Consider the following 18,366-nt stretch of genomic DNA (forward strand, 5'->3'; position numbering starts at 1 on the left):
TATGTCAGGAGGGTTCTCTCTCTGTTTTCCTCTAGGATTTTCATAGTATCTGGTCTTACAGTTATGCCTTTAATCCATTTTGAGTTTATGTTTGTGTGTGGCATTAGAGAATGTTCTGATTTCATTCTTTTACATGTAGTTGCCCAGTTCTCCCAGCACCATTTATTGAAGAGACTGCATGGTATAAAATATTTGCAAATGATACGACTGATAAGGGATTAGTCAACATATATAAACAGCTCTTACAATCAACATCCAAAAAACAAACAACTCGATTAAAAAATGGGCAGAAGAACTGAATAGACGTTTTTCCAAAGAGGAAATGCAGATGGCCGATGGGCACATGAGAGCTGCTCAACATCGCTAATCGTCAGGGAAATGCAAATCAAAACCACAATGAGATATCACCTTACAGCTGTCAGAATGGCCATCATAAGAAAGAACACAAATAACAAGTGTTGGTGAGGCTGTGGAGACAAGGGAACCCTTGTGCTGGTGGGAATGTAAATTGGTGCAGCTGTTGTGGAAAAGAGTATGGAGATTTCTCAAAAAACTAAAGATAGAGCTACCATGAGACCCAGCAGTTCCACTCCTCGGTATATATTTGAAAAAAACCAAAAACACGAATTCAAAAAGATACATGCACCCCAATATTCATAGGAGCATTATTTACAATTGCCAAGATGTGGAAGCAACCTAAGTGTCCATCAGGAGATGAATGGATAAAGAAGATGTGGTATGTATATAATATGTATATGGGGCTTCCCTGGTGGTGCAGTGGTTGAGAATCCGCCTGCCGACGCAGGGGACACGGGTTCGCGCCCCAGTCTGGGAAGATCCCACATGCCACAGAGCGGCTGGGCCTGTGAGCCATGGCCGCTGAGCCTGTGCGTCCAGAGCCTGCGCTCCGCAATGGGAGAGGCCACAACAGTGAGAGGCCCGTGTACCACACACACAAAAATAAATAAATAAAATATATATGTATATGTATATGTGTACACACACACACACACACACACACACACACACACTGGAATACTACTCAGCCATAAAAAAGAACGAAGTTTTGTCATTTGCAACAACATGGGTGGACTTGGAGGGCATTATGCCAAGTGAAATAAGTCAGACAGAGAAAGACAGATACTGATGATATCACTTATAAGTGGAATCTAAAAAAATACAGCAAACTAGTGAGTATAACAAAAAAGAAGCAGACTCACAGATATAGAGAACAAACTAGTGGTTACCAGTGGGGAGAGGGAAGGCGGAGGAGCAATAGAGGTGTGGGAGAGTGGAAGGCACAAACTATTGGGTGTAAGATAAGCTCACGGATGTATTGTACAACACGGGCAATAGAGCCAATATTTTGTAATAACTGTGAATAGAAAGTAACCTTTAAAAATTCTATAAAAAAAGAAAAGAAAAGAAAACCCAACCCAGCCTCTTGTATAACAGCAGCAGCAGGCAGGCCAGCGATTCTGCCCTAGTCAGATTCTTGAAACAAACCACAGGAAGGCAGCTCTGGAATAGCACTGACGAAAGAGTCACAAAAGGAACAGAGACGCCGCATAGTGTCTGTAATCACGTGGAGACATTTCCCAGCTTCTCTTTTGGAGGGGAGGGGGAGGCATCACTTCTGTGGCTTCCTTTTTCCTGGTACCGTCACGCCTTCCTTGCTCTCCAGGCCAGTGCTGGAGAGGGGGTGGGTCTCTAGGACCAAGGGCTCGACTATGAGACCTCTGAATTCCCGGGAGGGAGGTGACATCGAAAGCTCAATAATCAATATACCCGACACTCAACAATCAATAGTCAAACACAGCAGAGGGAAATTGGCCTCACAGATCAGTCGGCGGTGGCTTAGAGAGCTGGGAGTTTTGTGAAGGAATTTTAGGCCGTGTCTGGCTCATTGGGGAGGGAAGATGGAATAGGTTCCCCTGTTTGGGGTGGCGGTCGTTAGGGACATTGAGTTTTTGGGGGGAGGGCTTTTGGCTCTTCTGTTTTAGGGGGGTTTGTAAGCTCAGTACAAGCAGATAGGCTGCAAGGTAATATTTGAAAAATTGGAGTTAAAGCTAGGAGGGAAGATGATTCTATTTGAGCCTTGTAAACATCCTGTAACATCAATACCATAGGCGTGTGGCCTCGACCCTGTTTTACAGATGAGGAAGTTAAGACCCAGAGGGGCTTATGAAGTGACCATGGGGCATGTGCAATAGCCCACAGGCAACTCACATCTTCACCTGTGAGTTAAAAGAGGCCGATCAAGAGACACTGACGTCAAGGCTCAGCTTTATTCTATACTTTGCCAACACTGGGGACACAAAACAGCCTGCGACTCCGCTTCGAGTTGAGCTGGAGAAACAAGGCTGCCGTGAGGAGATGCAAACAATGCAGCACAAAGTAGCCGTTCAAACCGAGCCATGTGCCAAGGAGGTGGCACTGGCGACCGAGCGAATGGTACAGGCCGGCGGTTTCCGTGGTTTTTTTCTTGCACGCCACCCAAAAGCATTTTGAAAAACGGTGAATTCCCCTCGCACATTTTGAGGTTGACATTCATATTTTCTTTGCAAGTGTAAATGGTTGCAGAGAATATTCCTTCTGGCATATTATAAATATTGATGTTCTAAAATAGAAATGTTACATGTTTTAAAAAATTGTGCCTAATGGAATCTAAACACCATAACAATTTGATACCCACCATGATTTATTTAAAAATGGATGAACCAATTCTTTAAGGTTTTACATTGTCCCTTTTTCTCCTTGAATTTACAATCTTTCTTTTCATTTCCACAGAGAGTTTTATTGTAATGAAATTTTTTTTTTATGCTTCAGAAAGTTTATTGATTATCATAGTTCTCTGCAAGCAGACATATATATACACTGAAGAAAATCATGGTCTGTTAGCACCATAAGGATTTTAGGGCTTAAAAAAATTCTAGATTGAATTTGCAATTTAATTAATATTAATATAATTGGTCCACATAACACAACTTCCTTTTAAAATATGAGAAATAATTATTGTGCATAAAAACTAACATTTTTGGGCTTCCCTGGTGGCGCAGTGGTTGGGAGTCCACCTGCCGATGAGGGGGACACGGGTTCGTGCCCCGGTCCGGGAAGATCCCACGTGCCGCGGAGCAACTAAGCCCGTGAGCCATGGCCGCTGAGCCTGCGCGTCCGGAGCCTGTGCTCCCCAACGGGAGAGGCCACAACAGTGAGAGGCCCGCGTACCGCAAAAAAAAACCACAAAAAAAACCTAACATTTTATTGGACTGCATCTCTTAATAAGATGGATAGGGCTTTTTAGAAAGGCTGTTTAGAAGGAGGAAATTACTTATTACCATAATGATACAGAGTTCAGCATTAATTCTGTTCTTAGTTTTCCTTTTTTATAGATGTAAGTTCTGAGAAAACTTGTTCACACTGCATGGATGGAAATGAAAGGGTTTTGTTACAGCAAATGTCACTCAATCATTTAAACTTCTTCTGAGTTATGTGCCCAAAATCACACGTTGGTTTGTCAGAACATTTATTTTTAATGATCTGCGAGCTGACAACTCGATTAAGTCCTGCTGTAATATTGTTGCAAGCAGAGAGCTGGAAGCTACTGGACTCGGGGAAGGATTTATCCCCAGGCTTTTTGGTTCCTTGTTTTCTCAACACTTGCTCCAGGATCAAGAATGTTCTTTTTTTGTGTGTGACGCCCCTGATGGTTTGGACATCGGGGTGCTGCACCAGAGTGAAGTTCAGGGTGGGGAGATGTGGGCTTTTCTTGCTGTAGAGTGCGAGGAGAGGGGTTAAGACAGGCAAGGTAGGGGAAGCGGGTTAGCGGGTTGCTCAGAGCCCTCCTGGGCGGGCACCAGGAATGGGTTCAGATCCAGGTTTGGAAAGACCACCCTTGACATTTGAGAGCTTGGAAATGGATTCTTTTAAAACTCTCGTCTAAGGCTGACCCCAGGGATTTTGAGGTGCTCACATCCTAGTTTGATCCCTGTTAGAGACCATGTTGGGTCAGAGCTGGGAAGGTCATGGTCAGTGGGGGGCTTGGGACATTTGTCGGGGTAGCTGGGCTTTGCAGAACCCATGTAAAGGGGGTGCACTCTGACAGTGGGGAGAGGGAGAAAAGGAATAGGTTGGAAACATGGGCTTTGGAGCTAGAACTCAGTTCAAATCCCGGCGCCACCTCGTGGGTATAAACTTTTGGGGGTTCCTTACATTTATCAGCCTCTGTTGCTCACGTGCAAAATAGGGGAAAAGGATGGTCCCTGTCCTCAGCAACATACTTTCATTCTAAGGGAGGGGACTTCTGGCTGCACTGAGGTAAGGAGTCCCTGGGGACGAGGGGGCAGGTCCACCCCAGCCCTCTCTCTTTTGTACCACCCTGGGGTGCCAGGACCCTTGGTACCAGAGAATCCCCAGGGTACCCTGGACACAAGTCCCCAGGTCTTCTCACGGGGCCTGCATGTGTCTCTGCCCTGGGTCCACCCTCCCCGGGTGCCGTCAGTGGGTACCCCATCAGCCTGAGGGTTGGCCAAGGCCCTTTGGGGTACACGATTGAGTCTAGGAAGGGGTGAAGGGTGGCCAGGGCCATGGGTATTGTCAGTGGGGTTGGGAGCTGGGGCATCTCGAGGGCAGCAGATTCTAGGCCCGGCCAGAAGGAAGTCAGGAGAGACCTTACGGCTTCCATGTGGGGTGCCCTTTGTAGGTACCCAGGTGGTACCAGTGGGGCTGGGAGAGCAGATGAGCCTTGGTGGTGGATGAAAGACCTCCCTTCTCGAAGAGAGGAAAAGAAAATGGTGTCTATGGGTTGCACGTGTGATTAGTTGAGGGGGCCAGATGGCAGCCCAGCGAGGGAGGGAGAAATTCTTTGTAATGCACTTGCAGGTTCCCAGGCCTGCTCCAGAGCAAATCACAGTCTTTGGTCTTTGGTAGAAAATGAAATTTATTTCAAATTTGTCCATGTCCGCGATTGTTTGGATGAACTGTTGCTTTACGTGTGTTTTGTCTTGTTTTTCCATTTTGTTGTTAGGTGGATATATTTGTCAAGGTAGGAGGATAGAATGTATTTATTTAACAATGTATTACCTTGATTTATAACTTAAATACTGAGACTTATGGTATGTGGACCTCAATTTGGACTCTTGTTTGCCTTAGGTCATGCCAGTGTTAGGGTCAGAGCTATCACTGGTGCAATAAATAATTTCTTTAAAAAAAAAAGAAGAGGAGGAGGTAGGCAGGTTATATTAAAATATAAGTCATTCCCAAACGGTGGCTCTTCTCATGCACTGGCGCCCGATCATTCACCACCGACCAGGGAGAGCGGTCCAGGCCCCTCGGGGTCTCAACCGTGGCAACACCCTGGAACCAGGGGGCAGCATTACAGAATACTGATGCCTGGGTCCGCTCCGCCCACAGACATTGTGTCTGGGGTGAAGCCAGGGCATCTGGATATTTAAGAGCAGCCCAGGTTATTACAATATATAGTCGGGGCTGGGAACCAGGGGACTAGAGGAACCCTCCATTAGCTTCCGACAAGCTGGGTAGAGGTTTATTTTCTTTGACTGGGTTGTGTTATGCCTGGTGAGAAAAACAGGACTAAATGATTCTCTTAGACCTTGGACTTTCTGACCATTGCAATGACCTTTTGGACAACTGCCTACTAGCTGTGTTGCCAGGTGTTAATGAATCTCTCCGTACCTCGGTTTGCCCATCTATACAGTGGACACGATAGTCGTTTCTTACCTTTTAGAGTTGTCCTGGGGATTAATAAGAGAATTTGAAAAGAGTTGCTGGCATTGATCAAGGGCTCCATAGGTGCTTTATAAATAAGAGACAATTTGTTCCAAATGCACTCAGCGTGAGTCATTTCTTTGAGGACAGCCGGTCAGTGATAGATCCCCCAGGGCCTTGATTCATGGACCCAGGCTCCTTTAGCAAACTTCTTTAGCAACGGTACACAGGGTGGCTTGATTTATTTCTGGACATTTTTCCGTGAGAAAACAAGCAGGCGGCACAGCTCAGTCTGTACCGACTTGATCATGATGGGTATAAAAGGAGCATTCGGAGCAGAACAACATATAATTAGACGGAGAGGCAATGCTGTTGGACTTAGCGTCAGCTTTTACAGAGCTTTTATTTTCCTGTCTATTTTTGCCAACCTATTTTAAACTACTACCTTTTGGGAGTCTGTTGTTTTGGGTGGTGATGATGGGGTTGAAATATCGGGAATAATACAGTGTCTGTGTCAACATGAGGGATGCTGTATCTCCTGAAGCCAGGGCCAGCTTCATGGGCAGCTGTCCAGAGGGGCTCTGCACTGACTTTAATGCCCTGCTCTCACCATCTTGAAACCCTTTAATAATTCCGTCTTTGAGCTTTCGTTTTGCAAGTGAAGTCTGATGGGGCAATCACACGTCTGTGAGTAGAGGAGACACATATAATGTGCACAGCAGCTGCAGTTCCTAGCTGCCCCATTCGCACACAGCTTCCACGATGCCCTATGAATTCCAGCGGACCCGGTGCATGGGAATTCAGCACGACTCAGAGTACAAGATAAGCAGCGTGCGTCTGAATAGCCAGGGACACCGACAGCCTTGAGAGGCCAATTTTTCTATTCAAACCAGAACCCGCTTTGAAGGCGGAAAAGGCAGACAGTGTTGTTCTAAGAAACACAAATGACCAAGCGATCCTGTCTTATCCTTTTTCACTTCCCTGTATGAGCCGACTGTTCTTTTTATGAAGAATTAACACAATTTTCTCATGGGCTCCAGATGGGTCTACCCTTTAAAACTTTTTCTAAAAATAAAAATTATGTACGAACATTTCCTTTGGTATACTATTAGGAGCTAGATTGTAGCTGTGTTGAACTTAATTTTTTCGTATACAGTTTTCTTAAGTGTCTCCATTTTTGCTTGCAAGCAACTATATGTGTACATATTATTTGTTTCCTCGACATCTTGAAATCTTGGTTATCTCTCTCCTTTGAGACACATTTGTTTTTGAAGAATTACTGAAAAGCACCCTATGATTTTCACTATAATTTTTTTCTTCATGACACCAAGACAATTACCACCTGGAGGAATTTTAAAATTAGATAAAAATATGCTGCCGCATTAGAATGCAGTATAGGTTTAGTGTCATGACTGGTTTTTTTTTTTTTTTTTTTTTGCGGTATGCGGGCCTCTCACTGTTGTGGCCTCTCCCGTTGCGGAGCACAGGCTCCGGACGCGCAGGCCCAGCGGCCATGGCTCACGGGCCCAGCCGCTCCGCGGCATGTGGGATCCTCCCGGACCAGGGCACGAACCCGTGTCTCCTGCATCGGCAGGCGGATTCCCAACCACTGCGCCACCAGGGAAGCCCCACATGACTGGTTTTGAGTCATCTGGAAGGAAGGATTTTTGGATGAATTAAGCTGCATGTTTTACCTTTGGGCTGATCGTGTCAATTTTGCTACCATTTAGTTTGATATGATGTCTGTAGCCTATCTAATTTCAACACCTGGAAGTTTAAGGCACTTAACTAGAAAGAGAAATGGTATTTCATCTGCATCTACAGGCTTTTTCAGATGGGGGAATATATATGGTAAACAATGTTTACCAAAGAAAGAATGACAAATTCCAAGGATGTATTCCTCAGTTAGGCTCTAATGATCACTTTCCTTTTCTAGTTCATCTGTGAGATTTTTCCTGGATTTGAGCACTTTGTTTAAAAAATTTTAAAAAAGACCCGTGTTGTGCTAAAAAAATAAAAAAGAAAAGAAAAAGAAAAAGAAAATGATGCTACAGGAGGAAAGAGAAGGATGAGGGTACCCCAGAGATCCTTTCCTTTCTGTCTTCCTTACCCATCAGTAGCTGAAGGTAACAGTGTTGGTAGAATGTGCATTTATCAATAAGTGAAATAAAAACAGCCAAGCTAGTTTTGCGCAGTGTTTCTGCTGTTCTGGTAAGGATGAATTGCAGATGCACATATGAACTACAAAATACAACTTGTGTAATTCTGGTAAGTCTACAGAGGAGTTAAATGCCCTTTCATTTGCATTTAAACTGGCATTGCATAGTATAAACAGTGAAATTCATGCTCGTAATTTAAAATTGTAATTTTTCCTTAGGACATTACGTAGCAAATAAAAGATACCATGATAAGTTGAGAGACCACGGAAAAAAGGAAAAAACTTTATGTTTTAGTACCTTTAACAGCATTTCCCCCCTACTCTTTGAAAAAGGCACCCCACTGGGTCCTGCAAATTACATAGCTGGCCCTATTTGAATTATTATGCTAAAAAATGTCAGTAATTGGGGGTTGTCTTTCTGCACTGGCTTCAGAATTGTTAAGCTCCTCTGAAGCAGCTGTGCAAAACAGGGTACTGAGTGAGGGCTTTTAGAAGTGTCTTATGTCGTGAGCATCTGCCTTCTCAGCATCCATTTCTCCAGTTTTCAGTTTTCTTTTGACAATCTTCCCTCCACTCTCCCACCATGTGCTTGGGTAGCTCATAACTCAACCAGTGGCCCACCACCCAGAGGGAGGTCAATCACCACATCATAATCTCTTGACCTTAGTGATTGGTTCAGGGATGACATGTGACCCAATCAGAGCCAATCAAATGCAAGGAGGCTTGGGATGGGAATTCTGGGAAGGAGACTCTCATTCATACTTGAATCTGGAAGCCAACTGGCTACAGGCTGCTGCCATCTTGCCACCAGGTGTAACTGGCCCTCACAGGGTCCACTGTGGCCTAGAAGGCATTTTTGGTTGACCTGTATAGTATTTTAAAAATTGGGCAATTTCACCTAAACATCTGGATTTCTGAGATCCCCAGGAAAATCAGATTATCAGGCAACTCTGGTCCTAAAATTCCCATATGGCAGCTCTTGGTGCTGAATAGCAACTCTCTTCTTTAGATGGACCACATGGCCCACAGTTTGCCACGCTCTCACCACTCCCTTTTGCCTTATACCCTGCTGATTTCACTCATTTACATGCCCTCCTGGGCCCTGAAGCCATTGGACTTCATGGCTCCTGGTCTAAGCCCATGAAGAAGAATGGGGTTTGAGGAGAGAAGAAGGAAAGCTGATAGGAGAGGTGTTAAAAGAGACGGGAGCATTTCCCCAGGTATAAGAAGGAATGCCATAGGCTGGGGCAGGAGGAAGAAATCCTTGGGTCTCAGTGAGATCCTGAGCCGTGCACCCTGGAAAACCCCCAAATATGGCAGGACCTTTCAGCAGGTCTTAGGGAGGGTGGCCACTTTTACCACAGGGGGAGCACATCCCAGGCAGGGCCCACGGGCGTCACCAGAGGTGCCTGGTGCGGTCCTTGGCGTGGAAGAAGCAGAGTGAGGGAATCTGAAGGCAGTGAACACCAGGAATGGTCTCCTTGGCTGCAGCTACTCTGGATAGGTGGCCAGATTCTGGGCAGCTTCCTGATTGGTGCTAGAAAGTTCTTAGTGCCTGTGCGCCACCCTGAAGGAGCAGGTAATTGTGGTTAATGGTAGTGATTTTAGTGAAACACTAAGAATAGGCAGGGCTGAATTTTTTACCAGCCCAGCAGAATGAGGGCTTGGATTCAAAAATCAATGTAAGCAAATAAAGATGTACAATGTGTTTTGCATATCTGAGTTTTTGGAGAGGGGCGAGTCACCCTGGAAATGAAAACAGTCTCTTTCTGGCCCAGGCTTGAGCATCAAACAGACTTGTGTTGAGATCTCAGCTCTTCCAGTAACTGGCTGTACAGCATGAGTCAGGCACTTAGAATCTATAAATCTCAGACCTCTCTCTCTTTTTTTTTTTTTTGCGGTACGCGGGCCTCTCACTGTTGTGGCCTCTCCCGTTGCGGAGCACAGGCTCCGGACGCGCAGGCTCAGCGGCCATGGCTCACGGGCCCAGCCGCTCCGCGGCACGTGGGATCCTCCCGGACCGGGGCACGAACCCGCGTCCCCGGCATCGGCAGGCGGACTCTCAACCACTGCGCCACCAGAGAAGCCCCCAAATTGTGCTTGATGTAGTTTCTTTAAACATACACTTGGATGCAGGGGAAAAACCATTCTTCAAAATGGCGACCTCCATATGTCAGAATCAGGAAAGGTCTTGGCACTGGGCTGTTGGAACTGAACATGACTGTGGTGACACATGTAAGCTTATTTAATCAGAAAGTGAAGATTTATCCAAACATTCTACATATAGGCAACGTGGGAAGATTTTAAACAAAAGGACCTGTCAGGGTTTCTGCTCTTTTCCCTTCGCCCAATAATTGTTTTGGGTGAATCCATTCCCACTTGCTCAAGTTTTAGCCAAGTTGCCTTAGGTAATTTTTACATAATATTTATAAAACCTTCCTGTAATTGTGACTCATGGTCATGCTTCTACTTAGAATTTTGTTAAAGCTGAGCATTTCAGGGACAAAAATGCCTGAGTGATGTTGAAGCCTTTCAGAGAATTCAGTTAGCAGAGGCAGGATGGTCAAGGCCATCATTTGCTGCAAATGCCCTTAGTCACTGAAGCTCCAGTGACAAAGATGCTAATTACATTTTTTAATATTGCCCCTTCATATTTTTGGAATTAAAAAGCAAAAAAAAAAAAAGTTCCCTGTGTATAGCACAGGGAACTCTACTCAATACTCTGTAATGGCCTATATGGGAAAAGAATCTAAAATATAGTGGATATATATATAGATGTATATGTATAACTGTCAGATATGCTTTGCTGTATACCTGAAACTAACACAACATTGTAAATCAACTATACTCCAATAAAATTGTAAAAAAAGCAATAACATGTACATGCTTGTCAAAATATTCAACTATTACCCAAATGTATAAAGCGAAAAGTGCAAGTTTTCTTACATTTTACAGTTATGGTTTTTCTAAAGTAATGTATAATCAATATGGAAAATACACAGAAGCATTTTGTAAAAACAGATTCTCAACTTTTTTCCCTATATATTTACACTTAAAAAAAAGTAGTATCATAAAATGGCCCTGTTACATGGATGTGTAGTACTTTTATCGCCGTTTTTCAGATAAAAGCATTTGGGCTTAATTTACCCAAGGCACACAGCCTACAAGTGACCTGGCTGGCATTTGAATCCACATTTGTGTGATTTCAAAGCCCATGTCCCTGACAACCAGCCAAACTGTTGCCCTTTGCATGTCAACAAACAGATGTACCCCATTTTTAAAGGCTGCAGCGAATGGTCTGATACAAAAATTGCCACAAATTAAAACCACAATGAGATGCCACTTCACACCTGTCAGAATGGCTGTCATCAAAAAGGCAACAAATAACAAGTGTTGGCAGGGATGTGGAGGAAAGGGTCCCTCGTGTGCTGTTGGTGGGAATATAAATTGGTATAGCCATTACGGAAAACACTATAGAGGTTCCTCGAAATATTATAAATAGAGCTACCGTATGATCCAGCAATCGCACTTCTAGATATTTATCCAAAGGAATTGAAATCAAAATCTCAAAGAGAGATCTGCACTCCCGTGTTCACTGCAGCCTTATTCACAGTAGCCAAGGTATGGAAACAACCTGAATGTCCACTGAAAGGCGAATGGGTAAAGAAAATGAAGAAAATGTGATACACATACATACATAATTATGTAAATAATCTATACATTTACATATTATGTAAGTTATTAATATAATATATTACATATATTTATTATACAGGATATTTGAAAATGGAAAATCATTCAGCCTTAGAAAAGAAGGAACTCCTACCGTTTACAACAATATGAATGCTCCTGGAAGCCAGACACAGAAAGACAAGTACTATGTGATCTTATTTATATGTAGGATATAGAATAGTCAAACTCATAGAAGCAGAGGGTAGAATGGCGTTTGCCAGGGGCTGGGGGGAGGAGGAAGAGGAGAAATGTTGGTCAAAAGGTACAAAGTTTCAGTTATACAGGATAAGTTCTGGAGATCTAATGTATAGCACGGTGCCTGGAGCTAACAGTATGTATTGTATATATAAAATTGGCTACAGGGTCGATCTTAGATTAAGTGTTCTTAGCACACACACAATAATAATGCTAAAGGGGTGCGAGGGAACTTTGGGAGGTGATGGAAATGTTATCGGCCTTGATGATAGTGATGGTTTCATGGTCACATACTTATCCCCAAACTCATAGAGTGGTATACATTCCATACGCATGGTGTTTCAAATGTCAGTCATAACTCAATAAAGTCGTTTTAAAAAGTAAAATAAAAAGCTCACTTGTTGATAGTTTTTAGATTAACTGAAAGGAGTGTGTGAAGTCTTACTATGTTCCGATGCCGAGTGTTCAAGACAAGGTGGCATCTTAGCCACCGCCAAGAAAGGGGCCTCAGTTATATCCCACAGAGCCCTGGAGGCTACATAGCGGTGATGACTTGCATTGTGAAATTCGTGTTGGAGAGTGTGGTTTGTGACCACCTGATCCTGACACACACATATGTATGCACACACACACACACACACACACACACACACTCTTTAGAAATCATGAGTTCCTATCAATACCTCAAATTCCAGTTCACCCCACATAGTTTGTCCTTGCCTTCCCTCATTCTGTATTTATACCTCAAACGGGACAATTTCCAGAGTGAAAGAGGGGGCTATTGATAATTACCCTGGTGCAGGAGACCAAACTGAGATGGTCCTAGAGAAACTGGGGTATGTGGTCGCTTTAGTTCACTGTTCAAGCCCTGCTTTGGCCATTCACATTCCCCATAACTTTGTTAAAGTCCCTCAGATATTCCTCAGGTTCTGTCTCCTTTTCTTTATTTTTTAAAAATAAATTTATTTATTTATTTTTGGCTGCGTTGGGTCTCCGTTGCTGCGCGCAGGCTTTCTCTGGCTGCGGCGAGCGGGGGCCACTCTTCGTTGCGGTGCGCGGGCTTCTCATTGCGGTGGCTTCTCCTGCTGTGGAGCGCGGACTCTAGGCGCGCGGGCTTCAGTAGTTGTGGCTCGCGGGCTCTAGAGCGCACGGGCTTAGTTGCTCCGCGGCACGTGGCATCTTCCTGGACCAGGGCTCGAACCTGTGTTCCCTGCATTGACAGGCTGATTCTTAGCCACTGCACCACCAGGGAAGTCTTTCCTTCTCTTTAAAATGGGAGTAATAGGGGCTTCCCTGGTGGCGCAGTGGTTGAGAGTCCGCCTGCCGATGCAGGGGACACGGGTTCGTGTCCCGGTCCGGGAAGATCCCACATGCCGCGGAGCGGCTGGGCCAGCGCGTCCGGAGTCTGTGCTCCGCAACAGGAGAGGCCACAGCAGCAAGAGGCCCGCGTACCGCGGAAAAAAAAACCCAACAAAACAGCTAAAATGGGAGTAATATCCTGCCCATTGTAATTCATCTGTGGAGGCACAGGCAAGAAACATGTACATGGCTCTTTTAAAACTCACCTTCTGCAAAAGTATGCACAAATTTTGGGAACTGTCATCCTCTCTCTCCTGGACCACTGTTGTAGCCACCCTAGTGGTCTCACTGCTCTTGTTCCTCCTCCAATCCACTCTCCTGGAGGTTTTTAATAAAACCCTCCAGTGGCTTCTCATTGTTCTTGGAATGTCACCGAATCCCTTTCCATCATCTGCACGACTCTGCACCATGGCCTGTGATCCCCCTCTGGGGCCTCACCCACCATGTGCCCTCTCTCTTCCCTGTGCACCAGCTCCACTGGCCTCCTCTTCCTTCCATGCCAAGGTCTTTGTCACATCAGGATCTTTGCATGACTGCCTCCTTCCCTTCTCTTGGGTCTTATCTTAGCAGTCACTTGCTCAGAAAGGCCCTTCCTGACCCCCTAACAAGTGGTGCATCAAATATAACCATCATCCAAAATAAAGTTATGTAAATTTTTGATTAAGTAAGTTGCATAAAAACAAAGATAATAGGGACTTCCCTGGTGGCGCAGTGGTTAAGAATCTGCCTGCCAATGCAGGGGACACGGATTTGATCCCTGGTCCACGAAGATTCCACATGCCACAGAGCAACTAAGCCCGTGCGCCACAACTACTAAGCCTGCTCTCTAGAGCCCACGAGCCACAACTACTGCACCCATGTGCCACAACTACTGAAGCTCGTGCACCTAGATCCCGTGTTCTGCAACAAGAGAAGACACTGCAATGAGAAGCCTGTGCACTGCAATGAAGAGTAGCCCCCGCTCACCGCAACTAGAGAAAGCCCGCATGCAGCAGCGAAGACCCAACGTAGCCAAAAGAAACAAACAAAAAACAAAGATAATACTCAAGACTTACTGCTTCCTAATTATTTTGCTATATTTTAGTATTGTCTGTGCTCTTGAAGTTATGTGCATCTGCTCTCTCCGTATGGTACAAAACCCATATGATGGTTTTTAATGCTGCACGTCTCTTCTGAAGTCCATGTTCCATGATATCATGTTGGTAGCTTGAAATCAGCCATGGTAGGAGTATTTACACAAAAGAAATGGGCAAATGCTCTAAATCAGGGCATCCCCCCTCCCCAAGAGAGCTGATTGTTAAACATATTCCAACACACACTGCCCTCACTCCATTCACTTTCAATGATATCAACTGCTTTATTTCCAGCATAACTCTTGTCACAGTATCTTCTTTACTTATTTGGTTGTATGAAATCCATGAGAGCAGGGCCCTTCTCTATCTTCTACTCCCTGCGCCTAGCATAGTAACTGGCATGGGCAGATGCTCAACAAATTATTTGTTTGATGAAGGAACAAAGAGTTACATGTAATAAAAACTAAAAGCATCCAGGAGACCTTGATCACCGGTGCCTGGTGGAATGTCTTCAGGCTTCCTGTCGGAGGGGACATTTCAACCAAAAAGTTAGTCTTAATTCAGAAGAAAGGAACTGTTCACAGTCCAAAACCACCTCCAAGATTTCAGGGAAACTTGAGTCCTCCTGGGAAACTCAGACTGTTTAAAAAGGTAGCTTGGTTTTCAAGGGAGATTTGATTTTTTTACCACCTCTCTCAGGAGGTATTCGATGCGGTAAGCTATAGGATTTTCATCTTCCATTAAAGCACAAATGCCAATAATTATAAATAGAAATGCTTTTTAAAATAAGGCCTTCTGGGGCTTCCCTGGTGGTGCAGTGGTTGAGAGTCCGCCTGCCGATGCAGGGGACACGGGTTCGTGCCCCGGTCCGGGAAGATCCCACATGCCGCAGAGCGGCTGGGCCCGTGAGCCATGGCCGCTGAGCCTGCGCGTCCGGAGCCTGCGCTCCGCAGTGGGAGGGGCCACAACAGTGAGAGGCCCCCGTACCACAAAAAAAAAAAAAAAAAAGGCCTTCTTATGCACCTACTGTGATGTTATTTTGTTTTATAGTACATAAAAGCACTTTGTCCATTTCATTTGAAATGTTAAGGAACACTCCAGGGATTGCTAAATAAGTCATTTAACTTGCTTCTTGCAGGGTTTGTAGCCACGAATGTGGCACTTAATCGATGTTTTGATCAGTGGTTATAAAAGAAAACATGTTAGTAGCTGTCTGTGATACATCAGCAGAGTGGAGACATTTTTGCCTTAAAACTATGAAGTTATTCTCAATTGTTTACCGCATGCCCTGCTGTGTGGGAAAACCAGAGGCTTTGGTTGCAGATAGATCCAGATTCAAAGCCTATCTCCAATTTACTGTGTGGCCCTGGGAAATGTACCTAAGCTCTCAGAGCCTCAGTTTTCTCACCTCCTGAGGGTGGGAAGTAACAACTATTGTGCAGAATTGTGGGGATTTGCTGAGATATGTTACCAAGTCCAAGTTTGTACTGCTCATGGCACGACAGGTCAATAAATCAAGAGACAAGCTCTTGGGGTGAGGAATAGCTACTTTATTGGGAAAGTCAGCTGACTGAGAAGAGGGTGGACTCACGTCCCAAAGAGCCATCTCTCCTGAGTTAGAATTCTGGCTTCTTTTATACTAAAAGAGGAGGGAATAAAGTCAAGCATTTCCTGGTTCCAGTCACCTTCTGGAGGGGATGTGTTAATTTCTTCCTTCCTGTGGTCATTCACAGGTGGGCCTGATCAGGATGTTTCCTGTGAGCTAAACCAATGTATTGTTATTATTTTTTTGGGCCAGGCGGCATGTGGGATCTTAGTTCGCCGACCAGGGATCGAACCCGCACCCCCTGCATTGGAAGTGTGAAGTCTTAACGATTGGACCACCAGGGAAGTCCCTAAACAAAGGTATTTTAGCTTAATGCTCATTACCTGGGAGGCAGAGTTCCCATAGAAGGGCCATTATGTATAATTCAAGCTTATAGACCACATCCCTTTAATGATTAACTTGTAATAGAATACAAAGTTTCTCCCCTATTACAGAGATTACACTTAAAGCTTCCAATCCAGTGCCCAAAGATTTCCTTTTACATTTCCCTCTTCTCTTTAAGGGCATCAGCTCTTGCTGTGTTACTGGTCTTTTGCTGTGTCATTGTCTGGTGACAGAAAATGTGTGTTATAAAAGCATCTTGTTCCTATGCTGCCCAAGGACCCTGAAAAAGATGGTCAGGCAGAGGAGTTCTGAGTTTTCTCCTGCTGGATAAGTTTGCCATGGTTCCACTGGTCCTTTATTCATTTCAACAATTTCTATTGAGTGCCTGTTCTGGGGACCTGGGCCAGGCTCTGTACCGGGGTCTGGGCTACAGTGGGAACAGGGCACCAAGGTTGGTTCTCAGGCATGTGTCAGCTAGCGTTTGTGGTTCCTGGGCTGCGTGTCTTCTGTTTCCCCTTCATATCCATCTTCACCTCTCTCCACCTGTCCTGTAAGGCTGACCGCATCATACATTCCCTCGCTGTTTGGCATCTGGTTGGACTCAGCCACTGGGCCACTGGTGAGAGCTCAGAGGGAGGGAGATGAGTGAGGTTGCGGGTATGAATTCTTCTGGCTGCCTCCCCCGCCTGGATAGAAAGCCACAGCTCTTTCTAAATCGTCTTTCTGTAACTTCTCTCCTCTACTTTTTTTTTAAAACATCTTTATTGGAGTATAATTGCTTTACAATGGTGTGTTAATTTCCGCTTTACAACAAAGTGAATCAGCTATACATATACATATGTTCCCATATCTCTTCCGTCTTGCGTCTCCCTCCCTCCCACCCTCCCTATCCCACCCCTCTAGGTGGTCACAAAGCACAGAGGTGATCTCCCTGTGCTATGCGGCAGCTTCCCACTAGCTATCTAATTTACATTTGGTAGTGTATATATGTCCCTGCCACTCTCTCACCTCGTCCCAGCTTACCCTTCCCCCTCCCCATATCCTCAAGTCCATGCTCTAGTAGGTCTGTGTTTTATTCCCGTCCTACCCCTAGGCTCTTCATGACATTTTTTTTTTTCTTAGAGTCCATATAACTGTTTGATCTTCATTGCCTTTTTGGGTTTAGGGCCTTGAGTTACTGCACCATCCCTTGTGCTTTCCTTACATCTATACTTTTGAATAAAACCTTTTCAAGTAAATCCTATTTGAGTCATCTTAATTTGAAAGGTCCATCTGTTTTCTGCTGGGGGCCTGATTCAGTTGCAAATAATAAACATCCACATTCGCTCTGATGTGCATTATGAAGGGAGAATTTCAAACATTCAAAGCATTCATTGGGTTTCTGTTCTGTGTGAAATCCATGATGGTGTTTCTTGAGGGATGAATTACAGCTAAAGATTTCTCCACGTTGATTACATCCAAAAGGATTGTTTCCAGTATGAAATCTCTGACGTGCCATGAGGTGTGTTTTTTTTTTTTTTTTGAAAAAGGTTTCCTGTGGTGATGACGTTCATAAGGCTTCTCCCCTGTATGAATTCCGTGACACTGATGCCATGTGACTTCCGGCTCTAGGGTTTCCCACTTTGATGGTACTCACAGGGTTTCTCACTCTGGTACAGATTCCTGTTTGGGGTAAGAGATGAGCTATCATTGATTTTGTTTTTCCTCTCTCAGATTCATTACTCTCAGAGCAGTTGTCTCCACCAGGAATTCCAAAGTGTATGATGAAGTCTGACTTTTGGCCAAAGCTCTCACACAGTGGTTACATTCAGGCTTTTACTCTAACCTGGAAGCTCTGGGGCAGAACCGTCTTCCACCTGTGTTACAGTCAGATGACTTCATCCGTGTACAATTTCCCTTGTGATCAGCCAAGTTGGAGTTATGGTTAAAATTCGTTCTAAGTGCGTCACATTGATGGGAGTTTTACTTCGTGGAGAAGTAAGTGTGGAGGTTAAACCAATATGTTTTCCAGCCTTGTCACCTTGGTCTGGGTTTTCCTGTAAGATAACGTCATTCGTGTGAAAAAGCTCACCTGTTTTCCTATTGCCTGTCTATCAGGTCATCATCTTGCCATATATATATTTTTTCTGATAAAGAATATAATACGCTGTTCTTTGTGAGTCTTTCCACTTTATGAAGGAATAGACATATCT

This window comes from Kogia breviceps, chromosome 14 (assembly GCF_026419965.1).
Source record: "Kogia breviceps isolate mKogBre1 chromosome 14, mKogBre1 haplotype 1, whole genome shotgun sequence".
Lineage (NCBI taxonomy): Eukaryota > Metazoa > Chordata > Mammalia > Artiodactyla > Physeteridae > Kogia > Kogia breviceps.